Source organism: Jaculus jaculus, chromosome 9 (assembly GCF_020740685.1).
Source record: "Jaculus jaculus isolate mJacJac1 chromosome 9, mJacJac1.mat.Y.cur, whole genome shotgun sequence".
Lineage (NCBI taxonomy): Eukaryota > Metazoa > Chordata > Mammalia > Rodentia > Dipodidae > Jaculus > Jaculus jaculus.
Genome location: NC_059110.1, coordinates 86216869 through 86241627, shown reverse-complemented (window position 1 = coordinate 86241627; position 24759 = coordinate 86216869). Strand labels below are relative to the sequence as shown.

The 24759-nt window shown below is 47.5% G+C and overlaps 1 long non-coding RNA gene across 1 annotated transcript; it reads left to right on the top strand.

The window, feature by feature from the left end:
• Positions 1 to 8752: 8752 nt before the first annotated feature.
• LOC123463435 lies at positions 8753 to 19626 on the top strand. The gene is made up of 5 exons (XR_006638934.1): positions 8753 to 8841; positions 9496 to 9523; positions 10711 to 10772; positions 14072 to 14179; positions 19433 to 19626. It is a non-coding gene; the product is annotated as an uncharacterized LOC123463435 (long non-coding RNA).
• Positions 19627 to 24759: the final 5133 nt, after the last annotated feature.

Here is a 24759-nt window from a genome sequence, read left to right as displayed (position 1 = left end):
AGATAGATAGATAGATAGATAGAGGTTACTGCACACCGACTCCAGACACATATGCCACTTTGTGCATCTGGCTTTATGTTGGCACTGGGGAATTGAACTCGGGACATCATGCTTTGCAAGCAAGTGCCTTTAACTGCTGAGCCATCTCTCCAGTCCCAGCCCACTTTGTATAGCTGCAAAGTGGTGGAGCGGGTTTCTGCTGCTCCTTTTCCTGGAGCCTTCTTTTGGGTTTAGAGACATCACAGTTCCTGGAGAGTCCAGGTAGTAGCAGGAGCACTTGGCCGGGGGCCCCTCATGGTCCCCAAGGAATCTTCTTCAGACCTACCACTTCCTCTTCTGAACAAGAATATAGACAGAAGTCTCAAGCAGCGCCCAGTTCTAGCTGTGAGTTCCCACCCCCCACTCCTCCTTGAACTACTTGTCCTCTGCTTCTGACATCACAATGGTCTCTATGGCAACTGACTGTGAGGTCACTGGTCCTTAAAGCCACAGCATCTGCAGATCCAGACAATGCTTGGAGGAGAGGGAGAGTGCAAAATGGAAAGTGGAGCTAGATCCCTCTCCCACAGGAAAGGGAGCGACCTTTCCAGACCTATGGAGGGAGGACTGTGCTTCTCCGTGCATCTGCAGCGAGGCCGCTATTCTGGTGACTTACAAGTCACCTACCAGGAAAGGGAACCTGCTCATCGAGAGACTGGGGCCAGGGGGAGGGCATCCTCAGTAGTTCCCAGGCTTCAAGGGCAGGCCTGAGTTCCAGCCATCCCAGTCTTGCACTTATTTTTCACCTCTAAGAGGAAAATGGTGCCACCAGAAGTATATCCAGTGAGATCGCCAGGACTGGCACGCGGTAGGTCCTCACTGAATGCTTGTCACAGTCCTTGCTCTTCCTCCTCAGCCCGTACTTAACCTGGATGCCTGTAAGTGGCCTGTGCTTTCTTTGTTAATGTTGCTCAACACAGCCACGTGAGGCACAGGGCAGCATTTAGAACAGATCTCTGCACCTCTGGGCTTCCCCTGACTGCAATGTGGAAGATGACAATAGCATTGCCTGCTGGGGTGGCTTGGGATGAAAGGGGAACTCTGCACATGAATAGCCCACCCTGGCCACATCAGGGCACCATGGAGGGTGGCAAGTCAGGGAGGCTATTTCTGCACTGGCTATACTTTCTGCCCCAGGCAGCTGATAGGAAAGGTGAGTTGACCTGTGGGATATCTAGAAATAACTGCAGAGCTGGCAGCTTCAAGACAGGAACAGCCCTCACCAGAAGGGCTCACTGCCCCCTTTCTAGATGTCCACAGTGTGTATTGTCATCCGGTTCTGGCCTGCTGAGGGCCAGCTGTGGCTCACTGTTCTGAGAAGCCCAGCCAGGGCCTGACACACGGCAGAGGTTCAGTCTACATGCTTCGAATGAGTTGCGTCCGTGATGTCCAACAGACAGGCTCACGTTCCTTCCACACGTATCCTGGACTAGACTCTGTCCTCAGCACTTAACATGTTATTTGTCTTCGCAAAAAACCCATCATGGGGCTGGAAAGATGGCTCAGTGGTTAAGGTGCTTGCCTGCAAAGCCTAAGGACCCAGGTTCGATTCCCCAGAACCCATGTAAGCCAGATGCTCATGGTGGCACATGTGGCTGGAGCCCTAGCATGCTTTCTCTCTCTCTCTAATAAATAACTAAAAATAAAATAAAACTCATGAGGTATATATTGTTATTATCCATTGTTGTTTGCTTTGGATGCCACTGAGGCTTGAATCTAGGGCCTCATGCATTCTAAATGAGTGATGTCTGCCACTGAGCTATATCCACAGCCCCACTGGTTTTATTTGTTTGAGACAGTCTGTCTTTGTAGCTCAGGCTGGCGTCTAACTCACAGTGATCCTCTTGCCTTAGCCTTAAGTGCTGAGATTACAGGTGTATGCCACCATGCCAGTTTCCACTGTGTGTGTGTGTGTGTGTGTGTATGTATGCCTGTACCTGTGTGTATGTATGTGTGTGTAGGTACATGTGTGTACATGGGTGTGTATGCGTGTACGCACACGTTGTGTGTAGGCTAACAGCCTTAGGTGTTCCTCAGGCACCATCCACATTTTTCTGAAACAGGGTCTCTCACTGGCCTGGAGTTCACCAAGTAGGCTAGATTAGCTGGTCACTGAGTCCCAGGGATCTACCTATCTCCATTTTCCCAGTGCTGGGCTTACAAAGGCATGCCACCACATCTGTATGTTTTTAAAAAAATGTGAGTTCTTGGGCTGGAGAGATGGCTTAGCAGTTAAGCTCTTGCCTGTGAAGCTTAAGGACTCCGGTTCGAGGTTCAATTCCCCAGGTCCCATGTTAGCCAGATGCACAAAGGGGTGCACGCATCTGGAGTTCCTTTGCAGTGGCTAGAGGCTCTGGGGTGCCCATTCTCTCTCTCTCTCTCTGCCTCTTTCTCTCTCTGTTGCTCTCAAATAAATAAATTAAAAATAACAAAAAAATTTAAAAAATAAATTTAAAAATGAGTTCTTGGGATTAAATTCAAGTCCTTATGCTTGCATGACAAATACCTTACTAAGTGAATTATCTCCCCAGCCCTGACTTCTGGGAGTTTTAAAATAATAAGACAGAATGGCTAAGTAATTCTCCCAGAATTACACAACTAGTAAGTAACGATGGAACTAAGCTATGAACCTAACTTTCTTTTTTATTCCCAAGAAGAGAGAGAGAGAGAGAGAGAGAGAGAGGGAGAGGGAATAGGCCAGGACCTCCCACCACTGCAAACAAACTCCAGATGCATGCACTACTTTTTGCATCTGGCTTTACATGGATACTGGGGAATTGAACCCAGCCATCAGGCTTTGCAAGCAAGCACTTTCTAGATGCATGTGCTGCCTTGTGCATATGGCTTATGTAGGTCCTGGAGAATCGAACCTGGGTCCTCACACTTCACAGGCCAAGTGCCTTAACTGCTAAGCCACCACTCCAGCCCAACCGGCGAGCACTTTTAATCATTGAGCCATCTCCCACTCTCACAGTTTGTTCCTCCACTCCCTGCCCCAGGGTAGAGTCTCACTCTATCCTAGGCTAACCTGGTACTCACTCTGTCGTCCCAGGCTGGCCTCGAACCCATAGTTATTATTTCTGTCTCTTGAGTGCTGGGGATTAAAGGCATGAGCCACCATCCCCACCTCCATGTTCTTTTTTTTTTTTTTTTTCAGACAGGCTCTCATGTAGCTCAGGTTGCCTTCAAATTCATTATGAAGCTGAGAATGACCTTGAAATTCTGGTACCCCTGCCTTCACCTCCCCAGTGCCAGGATTAAAATTTGGTGAGGGGGTTGGAGGCACCATGCTCAGTTTGTGCATGCTGGGGATCAAACTCAGGGCTTGAGCCGAGCATGATTGGCGCATACCTTTAATCCCAGCACTGGGGAGGTAGAGGTAGGAGGATCGCCATGAATTCGAGGCAACCCTGAGCCTGAGCTAGAGTGAGAATCTACCTCAGAAAACAAACAAACAAACAAAAAAACCAGGTCAGTCTGAGCTAGAGCAAGAAGACCTTGCATCGAAAAACAAAGCAAGCAAGCAAGCAAAACAAAACAAAACAAAACAAAAAACCCTCAGAGATTGTGCATGCTAAGCAGGCACTCTATCCTCTGAGCCACTAACCTATACCCCAAGTCCGACAGGCCTTGCCTTCTTCTGTTCATTTGGTCCTGTGTTCCACTATGAATCACCCCAGCTGGCTTTCCTGGTGGCACCCTCATCTTCTACCTGACCTTAGAAAGGTCTCTGTCCTGGAGGCAGGCGGCAGACTCAGGTCTGAGGCAGGGTCTTGCCTCAGTCACCCGCCTCCCTCCTTCCTTGACGTAAAGCTGCTGCCACTGCCCAAGCCGCCACCGGATCCCTTGCTTATTTCAAGTCTTCCTAAAGCTTGTTGAGTTCTTAACTTATTAAAGATAAGCACATGGAAATAGGGAGCAAATCTCTTTATTTATGACATAATCTCTAGCCCAGGAAAACGGCAGGAACAGTGTTGCCTATATTAGGTAACCAATAGGAAAAAAATCAATTAGATCCGCCAGAGCGTTTCACTATTAACTTTCTTCTGATCTTCTTAGGGCTGGCTGTGGGGTCTGTGCAGCGGCTGATCTGCAGGGGGAGAGGAGAGTTTTATAGGAACCGAGGGGGGAATGTCACAGAGAGGACAGTAGGCCATTTCCCAGATGGGGAGCCTCCCCATCCGTCATCACTTGCAGTGTCTGTACCTCAGTCAGGAAGTTCTTCTGTTGATCTAACTTCTCTTCTTGTTGCAATTTCAGCTGCTATTTTGGGAAGGCGCTGGGAGTCAGTTTGTTATTTTTTGCTTCTTACAAACTTAAATCCCAAGTCTGATCCCATTTCTGCTGAGTGGTTGGCAAGGGTGCCCTTCTTCCCGCAGTAGAAATATTCTTACGGGAGCTTCTCTTGACTGGTGGCTAGAAGAATATTCTCCTGCCTCAGACCTCAGTCTACCTGCCTGCTGGAGGAGCAGCTTCCAAGTGACCTCCAGCGACAGGACATTCCTGAGGACCTCCAGCAAGGGGTCCCAGCTCTGTGACAGCTCCAAATATCCTGTCTTCAAAGGCAGGGCACCACAGCCTCTGCAGTGGGCTTTCCTCTGGGTCAGGCACATAGCAGACACTCCGTATTTCATGTCCATAAGGAAGTCCTTCTTAAAGTCTAACCTCAAGCCTATCCTGTTTCAGCAGCACAGTTTCCTTTCTGGTCCTATGAAAGCAGAGAGCACCATTCCCACCCATGGAGACTTCTCTTCTGTGCAGGTTTGTCCAGCAGCTCTTTGCACCTTATTGGCTCAAAATGAATATTAAACACCAAACCTTCCAGAGGCCAGCCCTGCAGGGCAGGCAATGAACCCACCTTCCTCATGCCTGTTCATTATTATAATTAATATTGAGTCAGGCTTGGTGGTGACCTCGGCCTAGCTTGGTATTTGGGCTGTTTCAGAAGCCCATTCAGATCAATGACAGACAGCTCCAAATAGATAAACTCCCCGCCATCCAGACGAATCAATTGCAACACTGCCGTCACAACAAGCCCAAGAAATCAATCTGATTTCAGGCGACATGGTAGCTCAGCGCTGGGCAAGCTGGTTTTAATTTCCGTGTGTCTGAGCCCCAGCTTCCTGTGCTCACTGGAGGAGCACCCCTCTTCTCTGTCATTCCATGCCCAGGGTCCTGAGGGCTCAGGCCAAAGGGGTCGGTTGCATGCAGGGCCGGGTGACTTGGAGGCAGTGTGACTCTGAGCCCCCAGAGCCGAAGGAGCTGACTCAGATCCGCGGCTGGGAGCCTAGCGCTGGTTTCAGCTTCTGGTTTCTGCTGCCCTCTGCACAAAAAAACAGCCCAGAGGCTTTTCTGGGCCACCTCCTAGCCCCACGCTACAGAGATGGGCTGCCCACCCCAGCCATGAGGGCAGCCCAGCTCAGTCTCGGAGACTGGGATTGTCCAGCAGGACAACAAACAGTTCACCAGGACGGACAGAGCCTTTGTGGAGGTGCTTACATGATGCCTAGACACCAGCCTATGTATTTTACTCACGTCTTTCTGCAGTGCTGGGGATCAAAGCTTGGGTCTCACACATGCTAGGCAAGCCCTCTGCTGCAGAGCTACATCCTCAGACCTTGTTTTTTTTTCTTTATTATTTATTTGCAAGCAGAAAGAGAGAGAGAAAGAAATGGCAAGCCAAGGCCTCTTGCCACTGCAACTGAAGTACAGGTACATGCACTGCTGCACACCTGGCTTCACGTGGGTGCTGGGGAATCAAATCCAGGTCATTGGGCATTGCAAGCAAGCATCTTTAACCAGTGAGCCATCTCTCCAGCCCCAGACCTTGTTTTCTTTTTTTTTTTTTTTTTTCTTCAAGGTAGGGTCTCACTCTAGCCCAGACTGACCTGGAATTCACTATGTAGTCACAGCGTGGCCTTGAACTTGTGGCGATCCTCCTACCTCTGCCTCCCGAGTGCTGGGACTAAAGGCGTATGCCACCACGCCCAGCAACCTTGTTTTCTTGAGGCAGGTTTTGTGCTATGCAGACCAGGCTGGCCTCAAACTTATGATCTTCCTGCCTCAGCCTCCTGAGCACTAGGATTATAGGTGTGCTCCATGACTAGAAGCTAAAAAACATTTTTGGCTTAAGCCCAGGGCCTCACCTAAGCTAGGCAAGTACCCTGCCACTGAGCTACATCCTTAGCCCTTTTTGTATTTAAAATTTTTGAACATTTTATTTGTTTATTTTCAAGGTAGAGTCTTGCTCTAGCCAAGGCTGACCTGGAATTCAGTATGTAGTCTCAGGGTAGCCTCGAACTTATGATGATCCTCCTACCTCTGCCTCCCAAATGCTGGGATTAAAGGGGTGCCCTGCCATGTCCGGCTCATTTTAAAATTTTAATAAATGTGTGTGGGGTGTGTGTGTGTTCATGCCAGGGTCTCTTGCCACTGCACATGAATGCCCATCTGGCTTTACATGGCTTGCTGGGGAATTGAGCCAGAGCTGGCAGGCTTTGCAAGCAAGCACTTTTAATTGCTGAGCCATCTCCCCAGTCCTGTGTATTTTTAACTTTTGAAATAGAGTTTCACTAAATGTTCAAGCTGACCTTGAAATCTCTTTGTAGCCCAGGTAGGTCTTAAACTTTTGACTCTTCTGTCTTTGCCTCCTGAGTAGCTGGGATAACAAGCCTTGGCCATTGGGCCCTAGCAAGAAATGCTTTAAAATTTTCTTATGTATTTATTTGCACCTGGTGTGTGTGTGTATGTGTGTGTGGGTGTGTGTACACTCATACTATGGTCTCTTACCACTGTAAACAAATACCAAATGTATTTGCCACTTCTTATGTCTAGCTTTATGTGGGTGGCTGGGGAATAGAACATAGGTTGTCAGGTTTTACAAGCAGGTGCCTTTAACTGCTGAACCATCGCCCCAGCAAAGATTCACTTTCCTGGGAAAGAAGGGATACAAACACAAAACACAAAAAATTCAGACCACCAGGCGTGATGGTGCACACCTTTAATCCCAGCACTTGGGAGGAAGTGGTAGGAGGATTGCTGTGAGTTCGAGGCCAGCTTGAGACTACATAGTGAATTTCAGGTCAATTTAGGCTAAAGTGAGATCCTACCTAAAAAAATTATTTTATATTATTTTTCTTTTTGGAGAGTATGAGTCAGATGGCTGTGGAGGCTGGGACCATCCTGCTTACTGTATTGGCAGCCTGGCCTCACAATGTTGCTACACAGCTCTGATTTTCTGGCTTCAATAATCTCTCATCCTGCTTTGGATTTAGAATTTGACCATGGTAGTGTTGACTGACTGAAGCTACCCTGGTCACAGGGAGGCCACATATGTTTCTGCTCTGGGGTGGGCATTGTGGTTGGGAAGCGAGAGATCTGGGGGACAGGTGGTCCTGGATGGCAAAGGGAGCTTCTGTTCATCCTGAAGAGTCCTGGCTGGGCTAGGTTTTCCTGGAGGGAGCTATCTGCCCATTAGGTCTAGCACTATGTTCTCCTGAGGGAGGCCAGGACTCAGGACACTGAGGCCCAGCAATGCAGAGAGAAGTAAACCACATAGCTATTGAGTAGCTGAAGTGGATCAAACCCAAGCTTGTGGCTTCTGAGGCCCTTGCCTCTCCTTCCTCTCTCCTGCCCTCTGCTCCTTGCTCTGCAGAAAATGAGCTAGCAGTCTTTCACCATCCCAAGACAGAGACTGGAGCTGAAGCCGGAGTGGAGGGGGCTTAGGCCTGGGAGGGACCTCTTCACTCATTAACTTATGTCCTGAAGGGTTTATTAGAGGGGCAGTGTGCTTTCTCTGTAGGGGGTTCTGTGGGATCACAGTTCAGGGCCTTGGCTCCCACATCCTGAAGGCTCTGAGAGGCAAGACGACTTCCCATGTTACTTTTATTTTATTATTAATTATTTTTTTTCAAGGTAGGGTCTCACTCTAGCCCAGGCTGACCTGGAATTCACTATATAGTCTCAGGCTGGCCTCCAAGGCACAGCGATCTATTTGCTTCTGCCTCTGGAGTGCTGGGATTAAAGGCATGTGCCACCCGGGGGGCAACTTTCATTTTTTTTGGACTAGGTAATTCCTGCCCACAGCTCCAAAATCAGGTTGGTAAGTGAACCTTCCCTCCCACCCTTGCTTCTCCAAGCCCGGGAGAGTCCAGTGATATTGTCCTTTTCCTGTCTGCGTGTGGACAAGCAAAGAGGGACACACAGCCGCTACCTTGGTCCTATTTTTAATACACAAGATGTCGCATTCCCTGCACACACTTCTGTGCCTGGCTTTTGTCACCTGACAATATATCTTGGAGATGACTCGGAATCAGTACATAAAGAGCTGCCTTACTTAGGTGTCTTTTTATGGTCACAGGCGTCTCGGGGAGCTCAGAAGTAATCACATCTGGTTTGATTAGCTTCACATTTCCATTTACGACCTCCCCCACCTCCGCTCGCCCCCGCCCCCCACACCCAGAGAGGGTAGAAAACCTCTCCAAGGTCACGCAGCAAGGACTAGGCAATGGGCGCCCGGGTTTCTTCCCCACCCCCTCCCCTGTCCCCCACAGCCACCTCGCAGCTGAGACGCTGCCCACAGGACCGGGAGGAAGGGGGGGAGGAGAAGGGGGGGCGCGTCTCTACTTGAGATGCTCTGCGCCTGGCTCGCCGGAGAGGGGCACCTGCGGGCGCTCGCGGTGCCAAGGGGGCGGCGGCCCACGTGGGTGCAGGCGGGGCCCCGGCGGTCCCCGGCACGGGCCCGCCGCTGTCGCGTGCTTCCAGAGCGTCCCCGTCCCCGGTAATGAGCTCCCAGGGCCCGAGGTGAGCTTCCCCGGCTGCTGCTCACACCGCAGCCAGCCGCGTGCCACCAAAGAACGCCGGCACCTTTTTTTCTCTTCCGAGCCTGACAGCTCATTAGAAGAATTAATTTACTCCAGCGTTTGCAGTTTAAGGGACATTATTTACTGGTTAATTGTTGTTATTACAAAATGTTAAATATCATTATTTGTTTCCCAGGTCCCGACAGCTTCTCTGACAGGAATTTATTGGGTGGTGCGATTGTCTCTGGTGGGCGCCCTTTGCCGGGCACCGAGAAAGTGGGAAGGTTGGACCCAGGCCTGGGTGGCTGGGCAGGGCGGGTACTTTGAGGACAGAATGCTAGGGCTATATGCTGGCACCCACAAAGACAAGTCATCATTGTCCCCACGCAATCACCCACATGAACGAAGGGGGCAGGAGGTGGCATGCAGGGAACCTATGTTTGCACAAAGCTTCAGTTTGGGGTCCATGTGGCACTTGCCAGAGGTCCAGTGGCAAGGACTTAGGGTCCTTCCCTTACAAGATAACTTCCAGGGCTGCAGAGATGGTTTAGCACTCTAGGATCTTCCCTGCAAAGCCAAAGGATCCAGGTTCATTTTATTTTATTTTATTTTATTTTATTTATTTATTTTTTTTTTTGTTTTTTTTTTTTTTTAGGATCCAGGTTCAATTCCCCAGGATCCAGGTAAGCCAGATGCATAGGGTGGTGCATGTGTCTGGAGTTTGTTTGCAGTGGCTGGAGGCCCTGGCACACTCAATCTCTCTCTCTCTCTCTCTCTCTGTCTTTCTAATCAATAAATAAGTAAATAATTAAATAAATAAAATATTAAGAACAAAAACAGATAACTTCCAGGGCTTGGGGTGTGGCACAGTGGCAGAGCATTTGCATACTGTCTTGGGTTCAATCCCCAGAATTATTGCCCTCTGCCCTAAAAAAAAAAAAAAAAGAATAGGTAATGTTCAGGGCTGTGAGTATGGCATGGCGGTAGTGCATTTGCTTAGCATGCATAGGGCTCTGGATTCGAAACCCCAAACAAGAAAAAAAAATGGATACCTACCAGAGCTGTGGATGGAGTTGGTAAAATGCTTTCCTAGTGTGCAAAAAGCCCCGGGTTTGATCCCTAGCACTGCATAAACCTGGTGGTACATGCTGTAGTCCCAGTACTAGAGAGGGTTAAGAGGTTAAAGTCATCTTCAGCTAGACAGCAAGTTCCAGGTCAGCCTGGCGTATGTGAGACCCCCCCATCTCAAAAAGCAAAGCAAAGCAAAATGGAAACAAACCACCAGGTTACTTCCAACCAAGGTAAGCCTCAGCTTCTGTCCTGAACCCACAGGGTCTAAGCTGTGGGGACACTGAGTGCAAGGTGGTTGGTTTAAGGATCATAAGCTTCTGGGCTCCAGGCAGTAGCCCAGCTATGGATCTGAGTTGGGGAGACAACATAAAACCCCAGGTTTCTGCCTTCTCTTGAAGAATCAGAGGATCTTTGCCACACGTGACCCATAGTCAATTGGCAATGACCAACAGGCCACTGAAGGACAGGGCTATTCAAGGCAGATGCCTGCTAGCCACCAGTGGCCCAGCTCATCCCCTTTACATCTACCTCTGTGCCTGTTTGAGTTCTCAATCAGGTCTGTCATAATGGCCACAGAAAAACTGAGCCCAGGAGGGCAAGTTCCTGAGGGCCAGGACCACAGCCCAATCTCCTTTTCATGTGGCCCCCTCGAGTCTGTCCACTTCCACCTCCCCTGGACGGGGCTGGGGTGAGTTCTGGCAGCCTCAGGGTCAGGAACTAGAGTCAGCCTTGTGAGAATTCCAGAAATCATGGCTGTATAAGTAGCATTCATTTATTCATTCAGCAAATTGTTTTTGAGGACCTGCTATGTGGCGTAAAACGGATTTGGACACAAATCGTGCCATAACAGAGCTCAGTCTGGTGAGTAACACAAGTACACAACTATAAAACAGGAAGATGGAGAGGCAGTTGTGTGTGTGAGTGTGTGTGTGTGTGTGTATGTGTGTGTAGAGGGACTTTCCAGAGGAGAGAATGAATACCCAGCTGGTGGACTACCTGAGTTCTCTCACGTACATACGTGTCTTACTTAATTCTCTTAACACAGCTGATTGAAAAGAGCTGTCAACAGCCAGGCACGATGGTGCAAGTTTCTGACCCCAGCACTCAAAGGAAGAAGCTGGAGGACCTTGAGTTCAAATCCAGAATGAGCTATATACAATGAGACAAGTCTCACTCCTTCCTAACCCCCCCCCCCCACACAAAAGAAAAGATGTCATCAGTTAATGAATAGTGGCTATACCTGGCCAGAGAGCCCCCACCTGCTGTGTCGATCCTTCTCCCATATGAATGCTGCAAGTCATCCCATCCCTGGGGACCTTCTGGTCCATGTGACAACCTTGCAGGACAATCTGTTGATTGTCACCCATGTCTCAAAATCAGTCTATGGGCAAGGCTAGATACCCTAATTTTAAAAATATTTTATTTATGGGCTGGAAAGATGGCTCGGCACTTAAGGTACTTGCCTTCAAAGCTTAATGACCTGGGTTCAATTCACCAGTACTCACGTAAAGCCAGATGCACAAAGTGGCACATGCATCTGGAGTTTGTGTGTAGCAGCTAGAGGCCCAGGTGCTTCCATTCTCTCTCCCTCTCTCTCTCTCTCTTCTTGCAAATAAATAAATAATATTTTATTTATTTGAGAGAGAGAGAGAGAGAGAGAGAGAGAGAGAGAAACAGAGAGGGAGTATTGGTGCACCATAGGTAAGCCACTGCTTACAAACGCCAGACACATGCACCACTTTGTGTATTTGCCTTTACGTGGGTACTGAGGAATCGAAACCATGAGGTCAGGTTTTCCAAGCAAGCACCTTTAACCTCTATCTCTTCAGTCCCCTAAATACCCTAATTTCACAAGTTAGAAACCAGCGGCTTAGAGACAGCAGCTGGATGAGCCTGGCCTTGGGAAGGAGAGGCTAGGCCCTGGGAAGTATGGATCTTACGGACTAACTTCAAACAATAGCCCTTCAGACAAAGTCTTTGGTCCCAGTCTTTCCAACTTGTGATCCCAAGAGCAGCAGGTTGCCTTGAGGAATATTGGCGAACTAAAGGAAGATGAAAAGTACTTTGAGAGAATAGGAAAACGGGCTCAGCAGATCCCTTCCCACGGCTGGGCCATAAATTATCATAAGGTTATTTCTGGCTGCCAGCCTGGTTTATTTTAGACCCTACCTCATTTCTTCAGTGTAGAGGCGCTAATTCCTTCCCTGGTGAGAGAGAAAGAGACCAGCATTATGGGAGTGAGACAGTGCAAGTTCAAAAACCATAACCCGCAGCTTGAGGAATTTTAGATTCTCAGAGTTTGAGGTCTTGCAGTCTTTCAGAGGTCTTCTCCAGCAGGGCCCTCATTTCATTTTATTACCATATTAAATATTTTAAAAAATTTATCTTGGAGCAAGGCATGGTGGCACATGCCTTTAATCCAAGCACCCGGGAGGCAGAGGTAGGAGGATCGCTGTGAGTTTGAGGCCAACCTGAGACTACATAGTGAATTCCAGGTCAGCCTGGGCTAGAGTGAGACCCTGCCTCCAAAAAAAAGAAAAGAAAAGCCAAAAAATTATCTTGGAATATGTATTATGCGTCCAAAGTGAAGAATTCATCAGTCAGAAAGGAGGGCACAGCGAACCCTCTCTCCCCACCCTCAGAGGCAGCTGATGTCATCAATTGCTTGTGTTTTACAATGTTTAAAAATAGCATTGTTTCTCTTTTCTGGGAAATACAATAATTCCTGCAGAAGAAAATAAAAAATCACATGCAATCCACTACTCAGCACTGAATGCAATTCACATTGTGGTGTCTAATCAGGCAGCCCTTTCTCTTCACATAGATGGTTACAAGCTGCGTAACCCAGCTTTATTACTTGTTTACATTAAATATGATTCTCCAGAAATAAAGATCAGAGAGGATGCGTGCGAACTGGATGGAAAAGGGGTACCATGGAGAGAAGGGTGGGATCGGGTTAAGATTAAAAGGGAACTTTGCTTCATCATTATTATTTGAATTTCTTTCAGGATGAAGATGTGTTTATGTATTACTTCCTCTTGATATTTTTCTAGAATTGATTCTAAATGACTGCTTCAGAAGGCTACTATTAAACTAATCCTTTATTACTGTGATTTTTAAGACATTTGCCTTTTGCTATCATAAACAAAGCTAGGGTGGATATTTTCATGCATCTTGCACGTTTGTTCAATGTTTCCCTGAGGCAATTTTAAGAAATGGAATCACTAGGGAAAGGAATATATGTACACTGGGGTTGAGTGTGGTGGTGCGTGCCTGTTACTATACATCCACTACTCGGAGTCAGAGGCAGGAGGATTGCAGCAAATTTGAGGCCAATCTGGGCTACAAAGCAAGACTCTGCTTCCAAACAAAACAAAGAAAAACAAAAAAAGAGTATGTATACTTCAAGGATTAAAAAATATTATTATTTATTTATTTGAGAAAGAGAAAGAAAATGTAAATGGGTGTACCAGGGCCTCTGGCCACTGCAAGCTAACTCCTGATGCATCACCATCATGTGTATCTGGCTTACGTGGGTTCTGGGGAGTCAAACCTGTGTCACTGGGCTTCGCAGGCAGGCGCCTTAACCGTTAAGCCATCTCTCCAGCCCACTTTGTTTTTTTTAATTAAAAAAATTATTGATTTACTTTATTTATTTGAGAAAGAAAGAGGGAGAGAGAGAAGGAGGCAGATAGAGAATGGGCATGCCAGGGCCTTCAGCCACTGCAAATGAACTCCAGAAACACATGCCACCTTGTGCATGTGGCTTATGTGGGCCCTGGGGAATCGAACCTGGGTCCTTTAGCTTTTCAGGCAGGCAAGCCCTTTGACCACTAAGCCATCTTTCCAACCCCACTTTAGGGTTTTTTAAAAAGTATTTTTGGGGGCTGGAGGGATGGCTTAGCAGTTAAGGCATTTGCCTGCAAAGCCAAAGGACCCAGGTTCAATTCCCCAGGACCCATGTTAACCAGATGCACACAGGGGCACTCATCTGGAGTTCGTCTGCAGTGGCTGGAGGCCCTGGCACACCCATTCTTTGTCTCTCCTTCTTTCTCTGTCAAACAAATAAACAAATAAAAATGTTTTGGAAAAAAAAATGTTTTGGTGGCTGTCCAAACAGAGCTCAGAGCTAAAGGCATGACTGTGATCGTTCCTTCTAGGGTCCCATCCCTCAAGTTCATGTGGCATGTGGAAGACTTTCCAGGACCAACGTCTCTAGCTCCTGCCTCCTCTGATTGTCAAAATTCTCTTTCACGGTACCCAATTCTGTGAGTTCACCTACATCCTTTGCCCCTTTCGCTTTCTTGCAAAGTGACCAGTGTCATTTGGAAGTGTTCAGGAACACCAGATGAATACAAGATAGACTTGCTGCCGGGTGTGGTGGCGCACGCCTTTAATCCCAGCACTCACTCGGGAGGTAGAGGTAGGAGTATTGCCATGAGTTCAAGGCCACCCTGAGACTATAGTAAATTTCAGGTCAGCCTGGGCTACAGTGAGACCCTACGTCGCAAAAAAAAAAAAAAGAAAAAGGATAGACTTGTTGATTTAGTATGGAAAAGATGGCTTTCTGAAGGCGCTTCCTCTCGAGCCAGGCATCTCTACAGTAGCTGAGGTTTCCCCTTGATGGGGGGAAAAGAGAAAGCCCAAGATTGGTGAGATGAATAATACATTTGAAGCACCTCAGAAACTGTTTGATCCGCCTAAAGCTTCAACCGTTAACGTATTTCTCTTTATCCTCAGCAAGGGAGGGCTGGGAACTGTCAACATTTTCCTTTCTGCTTAATTTGTGCCTTCGAATCCATAAAAGAAAAAGCAGAGGCTGGGGGTAGGGAGAGAGGAGGACGGTGGCACACACTTCCGGAACAATGCAGAAGCTTCAGCACCAGGGATTGCTCCCAGAGTTTGGGGACCTTCAGGGTCATCAGGTGAAAACTGGAGGGCAGGACTGTGTGTGCTTGGGTTCTTGGGGGCTGTTTGCAAGAGTGTATGCTCCTAAGAAGCCGGTTCCTACAAAGCCCATCTCCATGCTTCTGGTGGGGGATGAGAGGTGGGAAGTTGAGGCTAGCTGGTTGCTAAGCACCAAAGATGCCATTCCTTCATCTCATAGCAAGAAGGGGGGATCCAGGGCTGGGGAGGTGGGAAGGTGGTTGGAAGCATTTCCTTGCAAAGGTGGTGGTCTAGGTTCAATTCCCCAGTACCCGTGTAAAGCCAGATGCAAAAACTGTAGCAAGAGGGCTGGAGAGATGGCTTAGCGGTTAAGCGCTTGCCTGTGAAGACTAAGGACCCCGGTTCGAGGCTCGATTCCCCAGGACCCACGTTAGCCAGATGCACAAGGGGGCGCACGCATCTGGAGTTTGTTTGCAGAGGCTTGAGGCCCTGAAGCCCCTATTCGCTCTTTCTCTCTCTGTCTGTTGCTCTCAAGTAAATAAATAAAAATAAACAAATCAGCAATAAAAAAAAAAAAAGTGCAGCAAGAGGGGCTAGAGAGATTGCTCAGCCATTAAAGCACTTGCCTCCAAAACCTAAGTTCAGTTTCCCAGTACCCACATAAAGCCAGATGCACAAAATAGCACATGCATCTGGAGTTCATCATTTACAGCAGCTAGAGGCTCTGGTACACTTATTCTCTCTGTCTCTCTACTTGCAAATAAATAAAATATATTTTTTAATTAAGTTATTTATTTGAGAGCGACAGACACAGAGAGAAAGACAGATAGAGGGAGAGAGAGAGAATGGGCGCGCCAGGGCTTCCAGCCTCTGCAAACGAACTCCAGACGCGTGCGCCCCCTTGTGCATCTGGCTAACGTGGGACCTGGGGAACCGAGCCTCGAACCGGGGTCCTTAGGCTTCACAGGCAAGCGCTTAACTGCTAAGCCATCTCTCCAGCCCTAAATAAAATATTTTTAAAAATATTTTTATAATTTATTTTATTTATTTATTAGAGAGAAAGAGGAAGATAGAGAGAAAGAAAATGGGTGTGCCAGGGCCTGTAACCACTCAAATGAACTCCAGATACATGTGTCATCTTGTGCATCTGGCTTATGTGGGTACTGAGGAATCAAACCTGGGTCCGTAGGCTTTACAAACAAACACCTTATGCTATCTCTCCAGTCCATGTATGTATGTATGTGTGTGTGTGTGTGTATGATTATATATATTTTGGTTTTTGAGGTAGGGTCTCATTATAGCCCAGGCTGACCTGGAATTCACCATGTAGTCTCAGGGTGGCCTTGAACTCAGGGCAATCCTCCTACTTCTGCCTCCTGAGTGCTGGAATTAAAGGTGTGCACCACCATGTCCAGCCTAAAATATTTTCCTAAAGTGTAGCAAGAGACCCTGGCACACACATACACATGTGTGCAAATTGAGGACCCAGGCCCAGGGACCAGTGCTATGCATGTTTTATACCTTATGTGCATTAGCCACTGCTTGCATCTATCCAAGAGGTGACTTTAGTGCTAAGGACCCTGTCCAAGGCCACTGTAATGATATGAGGGGGCTGCCTGGAAGTTCATACTCTTTACTACAATGCTGCTTTCTTTGCATCTAGTCTCCAGAACTTTGTCATACCTGTCCCCTGTTCTGGAGAGAAGAGAAGTGGTCCGAAGCTTCTTTGTTCTTCCACTTAACCTCTCACTATGCCTGTTTCCTCACAGTGGTACCTCAGAATTTAGGTGAAGTCCCCAGAGTATGCCTGAGCACAGGCTAAACCATGTGTATTATTAGCTCTGCTCGTTTTTTTCCCCTCTTGTTGTACGTGTATACGGTGTGTGCATGTGTAAAGCATTCATATGTATTCGTATGTGTGTGGGTGCATATGTCTGACTTGGGGTCCCATAGTCAAAATCCATCCAATACCCCTATTCCTTGTGTACCTTATTTTTTGAGACAAGACTTCCCAATGACTCCCCAGAATTCTGGTCACAAGTATCAGATTGGCTAAGTTCTGTCTGTCTGTCTGTCTGTCTGTCTGTCTGTTTCTCTCCAGGGTCTCATGTATTTATACACTAGGCTGGTCTCAAACTCAGTAGCTAAAATGGCCTTGACCATCTGATCCTCTTGCTTCTACCTCTTGAGGTGAAGTCTGAGATTATATTTATGAACTACTACCTTGCTAGGGTTCAGATCATTTTAGAGCCCATATTGGCTTCAACTTACAATCCTGCTTCAACCTTCCAAGTGCTGGGATGAGATTATAGGCCAGGCTGGGCAAGCTTTCTCCCTGGTTTCTAATAGGTCTTCTCATCCCCATGGACCTTGACAGATTTTGTGTGTGTGTGTGTGTGTGTGTGTGTGTGGTGTACATGCATGACTATGTGTGTAGGCACACATATGTGTGCACCTTTGCATGTACTTGTAGAAGCCAGAGCTTGATGTCAAATGTCTCCTTCTTCAATCACTTCCCCCCCCGCCCCCCGAGGTAGGGTCTTACTGTAGCCCAGGCTGACCTGGAATTTACTATGTAGTCTCAGGGTGGCCTCGAACTCATGATGATCCTCCTACTTCTGCCTCTCGAGTGCTGAGATTAAAGGCATGCACCACCATGCCAGGCATCCAGCTTATTTTTTTTTTTTTTTTGAGGCAGGGTCTCACTCTAGCCCAGGCTGAACTGGAACTCACTCTGTGCCCTAGACTGGCCCCAAACTCACATGATTCTTGGACCTCAGTCTCTGGAGCACTGGTATGAAAGGCATGCACTACTATATCCAGCTCAGTCCATCTTATTTTTTTTTATTAAATTTTTTTGTTTATTTAATTTATTTATTTGAGAGCAACAGACAGAGAAAAAGGCAGAGAGAGAGAATGGGTGCACCAGGGCTTCCAGCCACTGCAAGCGAACTCCAGATGCGTGCACCCCCATATGCATCTGGCTAACGTGGGTCCTGGGGAACCGAGCCTCCAACCCGGGTCCTTAGGCTTCACAGGCAAGTGCTTAACTGCTTAGCCATCTCTCCAGCCCCCACTTTATTTTTTGAGACAAGGTTTCACTAAACATGGAGCTGACTGATTTAGCTCGTCTGGCTGGCCAGAAAGCCCCAGGGACCATTTAATCTCTATCTCCTCAGTGGTGGGATTACAGTCCCCTTTACCTGTTGCTTTATTATTATTGTCGTTGTTGTTTGTTTTGTTTTTGTTTTTTGAGATAGGGTTTCACTCTAGCCCAGGCTGACCTGGAATTCACTTTGTAGTCTCAGGGTGGCCTCGAACTCATGGTGATCCTTCTACCTTTGCCTCTGGAGTGCTGGGATTAAAGGCGTGCGCGACCACGCCCGGCTTCTTTATCTGGTTTTTATGGCTCTTTTATCCCCTACAGCTGCAAGTATAGGGCATGCCTATCCCCTAGGAACCTTGTAGGAGGCAGAGAGCAAGCCGAAGATGGCTTCCCTGGGAGGCAAACAGCAGGTTGTTCCCTCTAGGGCAGGGACAGGGGTTGGAGGACTCAGTAATTTTGCTAATAATGAATAATGTGTTACAATTCTGAGCCATTCAGTTTGGCATTTCACAGGCTCCCACCCGCTCCCTGCCACAGGGAAGCTAAGCATCACATCCACCCTCAGCTGGTCCTGCTGCAGCTCTGAACCGGGACTTATGCACAGCGGTGGAGGAACATTCCAGAATCCCCAATTACTGAGCCAGAGGCAGGAGTCTGCCAAAGTCAGCAAAGAAAGATTTTGGAGAGAGTCTCCTTGAAGTGTGGCAGCGTGAAGGTGCCCTGGGAATACAGGTCTTTTCCCAACAGGATAAACCAGGCCCAGAGGTTCTAGCAGCCTGACCTGCTGCGTTTCTGCGCAGGGCCCCGGGGCCCTTCTGTTCGGGCCTCGCATCCCACCGAGGCAGCGTTCTGCTCAGGAGCTCAGAGCACAGACCGGGAGGCGGGCATCGCGGAGAATCGATTTGCGGGAGCAGCAGGGGTTTTCTCTTCCGCCTTACTTCCCAGGTCTTTGATCTCCTGTCCTCCCTTCATAGTTCCATTTCCCTCTCCTTTCCCTCGGCTTTCTCCCTCTTCCTGTGACTGAAACTGGAGGTTCTGTTACAGGAGGGCGGGTGCAGTCCAGTGACTTGGATGGGACACACACACACATTCACCTCTGAAAGAAGAAGAAAAGGCAGGGAAGAAAGGGAGAGACAAAGACAGCAAAATAAGATTTAGAGCAACTGGCTGGGTGTGGTGACGTGTCTTTAATCCCAGCATTTGGATGCAAAAATAGGAGGATCACTGTGAATTCGAGGCCACCCTCACACAGTAAGTCCAGGTCAGCCTGGGCTAGAGTGAGACCCAACCTCGAAAAACAAAACAAAACAAAAATTCAGGGTTGGAGAGATGGCTTAACAGTTAAGGCACTTGCCTGCAAAGCTAAAGGACCTAGGTTCAATTCCCCGGGACCCACATAAGCCAGATACACAAGGTGGCACATACGTCTGGAGTTCCTTTGCAGTAGCTGGAGGCCCTGGTGTGCCCATTCTCTATCTGCTTTTCTCTCTCTGTCTCTCAAATAAATGAATTTTTTTTTTTTTTTTAGAAAAAGATTCAGCGCATCTGAGAGAATGTGAAAGATAGAAGTGGGAGAATCACAGATGACAAAAAAGAGAATTCAGCAAATTAAAAATTTTACAACTATCCAGCAACTCTGCAAAAATGATCTTCCCCGCGGTCTTTCATTTATCTCATTATCTGACTCCTAATGTGCTTTTTCCCCCCTTTCTTTTCTCGCCACACTTGGTACGAAATCTTATTAGCTCTTTTTTTTTTCTCTGGCAGGGGCTTCATATAGTCTTTTTCATTACATTTCCTAATAAAAGCAATCACTAGGATGGCACGGCTGGAGGATTAAAAAGCCACCTCAGCAGCCTCTTGGCTAGCAGAGCCGTGGCTCGCCATAGCCTGTCAGGGGAGGCAGCCAGGATCTGAGAGACCCAGGCCGTGCTGTGGAACATCTCTGGCTTGGAAGAGTGGTTAAGACAGTGGCAACCAGCTTACATGATGCTCGAGGAGAAAAAAGACTGAAGGAGGGACCCTTCTCAGAGCTATATTAGAGCAGGAGTGACGGGCGCCTGCAGAGAAACCAGCTGACTCCAGGCACTTGGACTCTGGCCTATGGTGTGGCAAGTTTTTTTTTTTTTTTTTTTTTTAATATTTTACTTATTTGAAAGAAAGAGAGAAAGAGGCAGAGAGGGAGAGAATGGGCACACCAGGGCCTCCAGCCAAGGCAAACAAATTCCAGATGCATGTGCAACCTTGTCTATCTGACTTTATGTGGATACTGGGGAATCGAACCTGGGTCCTTTGGGTTTGCAGGCAAAATCGACTTAAGCATTAAGCCATCTTTCCATCCAGCAAGTTCTTTTGCATAACTAAATGTTGTAAACTCCTCAGCTTTTGGAGGTAGATTTGATTTTGTGATCCAAACTTTTTTTTAAGTTATGGGAAAACCTATTTGACAGAAAATTTAGTAATTATTTTAAAGGTATAGTTTAGTGGCATAAGGGACATTCACACTGTTCTGTAGTTGTCACCACTGTTCATCTCTGGAACTTTTTCATCTGCCCAAACTAAAATTCTGTACCTGCTAACCAGTAACTTGCCACTCTCCACTTCAGCCCAATAACCGCCATTATTATTATTGTTTTTTCTTTTTGATGCAAGGTCTCACTCTAGTCCTGGTTGACCTGAAACTCCCTCTATAGCCCAGGCTGGCTTCCAATTCATGCCAATCCTCCTACATCAGCCTCCCGAGTGCTGGCATGTGCCATCATGCCTGGCAATCATTCTTTTTTGTCTTAATGAATTTGCCTATTTGAGATAGCTGCTATAAGCAGAATCATAATATTTTTCCTTTTGTGTCCACTTGTTTCACCTGTCATAGTCCTTGCGGCTGCATAATATCCTCTTGTATGACTATGCCACATTTTGTTGATTCTATCTTTTTAAATTACATTCTTACAAAAAAACAACAACAAGCATTTCCATCCGAGAAAAACAAAAAGAACAGAAAAATCCTCCGAGATTTCCATCATATCAACAGAAAGATTCTTTTCTATGTGTTCCCATTTCCCTTTCACAAATAATTAAACTTCTGTCCATCACTGAATAACTAACTGTTCTCCAAAGGTTGGACAGAGGTTGCTTGGCACAGCATGTGGTTTGGGGGAAGGGCCAAAAGTTACAGGGAGTCAAGTCTAATAAATCAGGTGTAAGGAGAGGAACTCCTATAAAGTAACAGGACGTTTTATTGCCTAGTTTATAAACTGGCCCTGTAGGTATTTCACACATCACCCTGCGACATGATTCAGGCCACACACTGAGCACCACTGGGTCAGCTACACAACTTTTCAAGGGGGCAACTTTAAAGAGTGTAATAATCATCTTGAAACATTTAGTTATGTATTATTTAAAATAAGAGTAAAGGGCTGGAGAGATGGCTTAGCGGTTAGGCGCTTGCCTGTGAAGCCTAAGGACCCTGGTTCGAGGCTTGATTCCCCAGGACCCATGTTAGCCAGATGCACAAGGGGGCGCACGCATCTGGAGTTCATTTGCAGTGGCTGGAGGCCCTCTCTCTATCTACCCCTCTCTCTCTACCTATCTATCTCTCAAATAAATAAAAATTGAAAAAAGAATAAGAGTAAACATGTTTATTTTTAAGTATTTTTATGTATTTGCAAGGAGAGAGAGAGAGGGCAGTACTTTTTGCCACTTAAATGAGGATGTATGGTTTTGCATAGGTACTAGGGAATTGAACCTGGGCCAGCAGACTTTGCAAGCCCTTAACCACTGAGCCTTCTCCTCAGCCTACAAATGACTTTTTTGTTTGTTTGTTTGTTTTTCAAGGTAGGGTCTCACTGTAGCCCAGGATGACCTGGAATTCATCACTATGGAGTCTCAGGGTGGCCTTGAACTTATGGCAATCCTCCTACTTCTCTCTGCCTCCTGAGTGCTGGGATTAAAGGTGTGTGCACCACCATACCCGGCACAAATGACTTTAAAATTTTTTTTTTAAAAAGTCTATTTGAAAGACAGACAGAATGGGTGTGCCAGGGCCTCTAGCCACTGCAAGCAAGCACTAGACACGTAAGCCACCTTGGGCATCTGGCTTTATGTGGGTCCTGGGGAATCGAACCTAGGTCCTTTGGCTTTGCAGGCAAATGCCCTAACCATTAAGCTATCTCTCCAGCCCCACAAATGACCTTTTTTTTTTTTTTTTAACACATGACTTTTAAATGTCTTGTTGCTTTGGGACCACTTAGGTCACCCATGGCTAACTGATGGATCCCTTGGGTGCTTGGCTGAGATCATATCAGCTGGTCATAACCAGCACTTCACAGGTATAGAAAGAGATGGGGGGTGGTTCTACAGATGTGTCCTACCTATAGTGGTTCATATCCCAAGATACTTCTCAGGGTCTCCCCAGTCTCAACCAATGATTCAGGTAATAGTAATAATATGTCTCTTATCTGCAAGTCCCTGGGGGATCCTCTTACTTTTCATTTCTCTTTTTCTTTTGGTTTTTCAAGGTAGGGTCTTGCTGTAGCCCAGGCTGAGCTGGAATTCACTCTGTAGTCTCAGGGTAGCCTTGAATTCATGGCGATCCTCCTACCTCTGCCTCCCAAGTGTGGGGATTAAAGGTGTGTGCCACCATGCCTGGCTCTTACCTTTCTTTCTGCTCTCCTCCCTGGGGGCCAGATCCCAGATGACAGGTGCTGCTCAGAGAGAGGAGGAGCCTATAGGTCACGAAGACAGCCTCACCAGGGCCCTTGCCTTCCCTCAGCTTGTGACATAGCCTTGAAAAGAAAGACAGGTTTGCTCTGATGGAAAACATTTTCACTCTCTCTACCTAAGAGGAAGGTATTTTCCCCATAACCTTAACAGCTGAGTCATTTCCTTACATGCTGACAGATACAGACAGACCCTCTCCATCTCATTTTATTCCATTTTTCTAGACTCTTCCCTTTCCCTTCTGGTGAGGCTGCCAGGGGGCTTTTCCTTTCCCTTTCGTCTCAGCGCCTTATCAATCGATGGGAGGCAAACCCTGGGTGAGCAGCAACCAGCAGCTGCTGGGGCAGTGGGAACTTCATTTCTGGTGCTGACGTTTATAAATGTAGCGCAGGATACCAGGAGGGACTGGAATAAATCAAGCAGTGTCTCCACCGGTCCCCAGGGCAGCTTTAGACTTTCTTCCCATTGGGGGCCATGTTTCTTCTCTGTCTAGGAAGGAGTGGGGGCCGGGAACATGAAAATGTGTAATATGGAAAGAGCCATATTCCTGCTCCATCTTTACAGAAGAGCTGAGCCCAGGACCCAGGATAGTGCAGAACGTTGGGATGAGAAGTTCTGGGTTTAGGGATGGGGGTAGGAATGCTGGCTATCAGTTTCCTCATCTGCCCATTGGGTGTAAAAAAAACAAAAGCCTTCCTGGGCTGAGTCTAGTGGCACACACTTGTAAATCCCAGTACCTGGGAGGCTGAGGCAGGAGGATCACTGAGTTCGACAAGACCTCATTTGAAAAAAAAAAAAAAATTAGAAGAAAAAGGAAAAGAAAAACTTTCCAGGGCCAGTGTGATGATGGATCTGTGGAGTGAGCTCTCTGAAACCGGTGACAAGAGTCTGTGACACAGGGAGCCATTATGCAGGAGCCATGGTGAGCACCAGCCCCCTGAGAGGTCCAGAAAAAGCTCTGTGAAGCAGCTCCCTGCAGACCTTCCCTGGCCCATCCCAGGAACCTCCACTTTCTCCTTTCCTTGGAGATTTCTCCAGGCAAGGAGCCCCAGAAGTCCACTCCAAATGCAACTGGAATCTTCTCAATGCCTTTTCTAACCTTTCTTTCTCTGCCCCTCTAAACAGCAAGCAATAAATTAATAAATAAATAAATTAATTAATTAATGTGGGCAAATGTGTGAGGTGAGAGACTGCCAGGGGGTGGGGTGGGGGTGTGGAGCAGAGCCAGGATTGAGGGGAGAGGGGCTGGCTGCCAACCACTATGAGGCAGGAAGCTGGTAGCGGCTGGTAACAACTCACCGTGCCACTGAGAACCCGGCAGGGTCCTGTTAAGGTTCTGTGGCGACCCCTTCTCAGAGAGATGAGACCCAGCATGAGTCCAGCAATCTCCTTCCCTTTACATTCTCGAAATTTCCATGCACTGCTTGAGAGCCTTTGGACTATCTGTGGATATGGATATGGATCCTACCTAAGCTAAAGGTAGGTTGTGGCTGACAGCTTAGGTGCAGGCAGGGTGCCAAGGAAGCCCAGAGCCCCCTCCCCGCCCCCCGGCGTCCCCCCCCCCCCCCCCCCCCCCCCGCCCCCAGGGTCCTGTCAGGCGCTGATCTGGGCAGGATTTTCTTCGAAGTCTTTTCCTACATGTAGCAAGATTCCACCCAGCTTCATTCCCCAGAGACAGCACCGTTGCCAGCTTCTTGTTACCCTTACAGAGAAAACCTGATTTTCTTTGAACATTCGCTGAACACTTTATTTGGAGAGGTTAGGTGCTGCAAAAGGGAAGGATGCACAGTGGACCCGGCTTCTCCATGCCATTGGGGGGCTGGGGGGGGGCGGAGGCAATTGTGTAGTCTATTCTTCAAAACCTGCAGGAGGCAGAACCCACTCTCAGCTGAAGGCAATTAACCTTGGGGTCACAGCCTACACCTGCACTTTATCAAAACAGCCCTCCTTTAAACAAATAGTGATTTCCTAAAAGGCAGTCTACTCAGCAAAAATTCTTTTTTCACTTAATTCCAATTCATGATGGTGCTTTAGAGTCTCATAAATACTGATCACCCGGCCAAAGCCTGACTGGCTCATGCCTAAAGCTGTCTCTTATGGTGGCTATTATTTGTTCTTTTTCTTTTATTCCCCCCC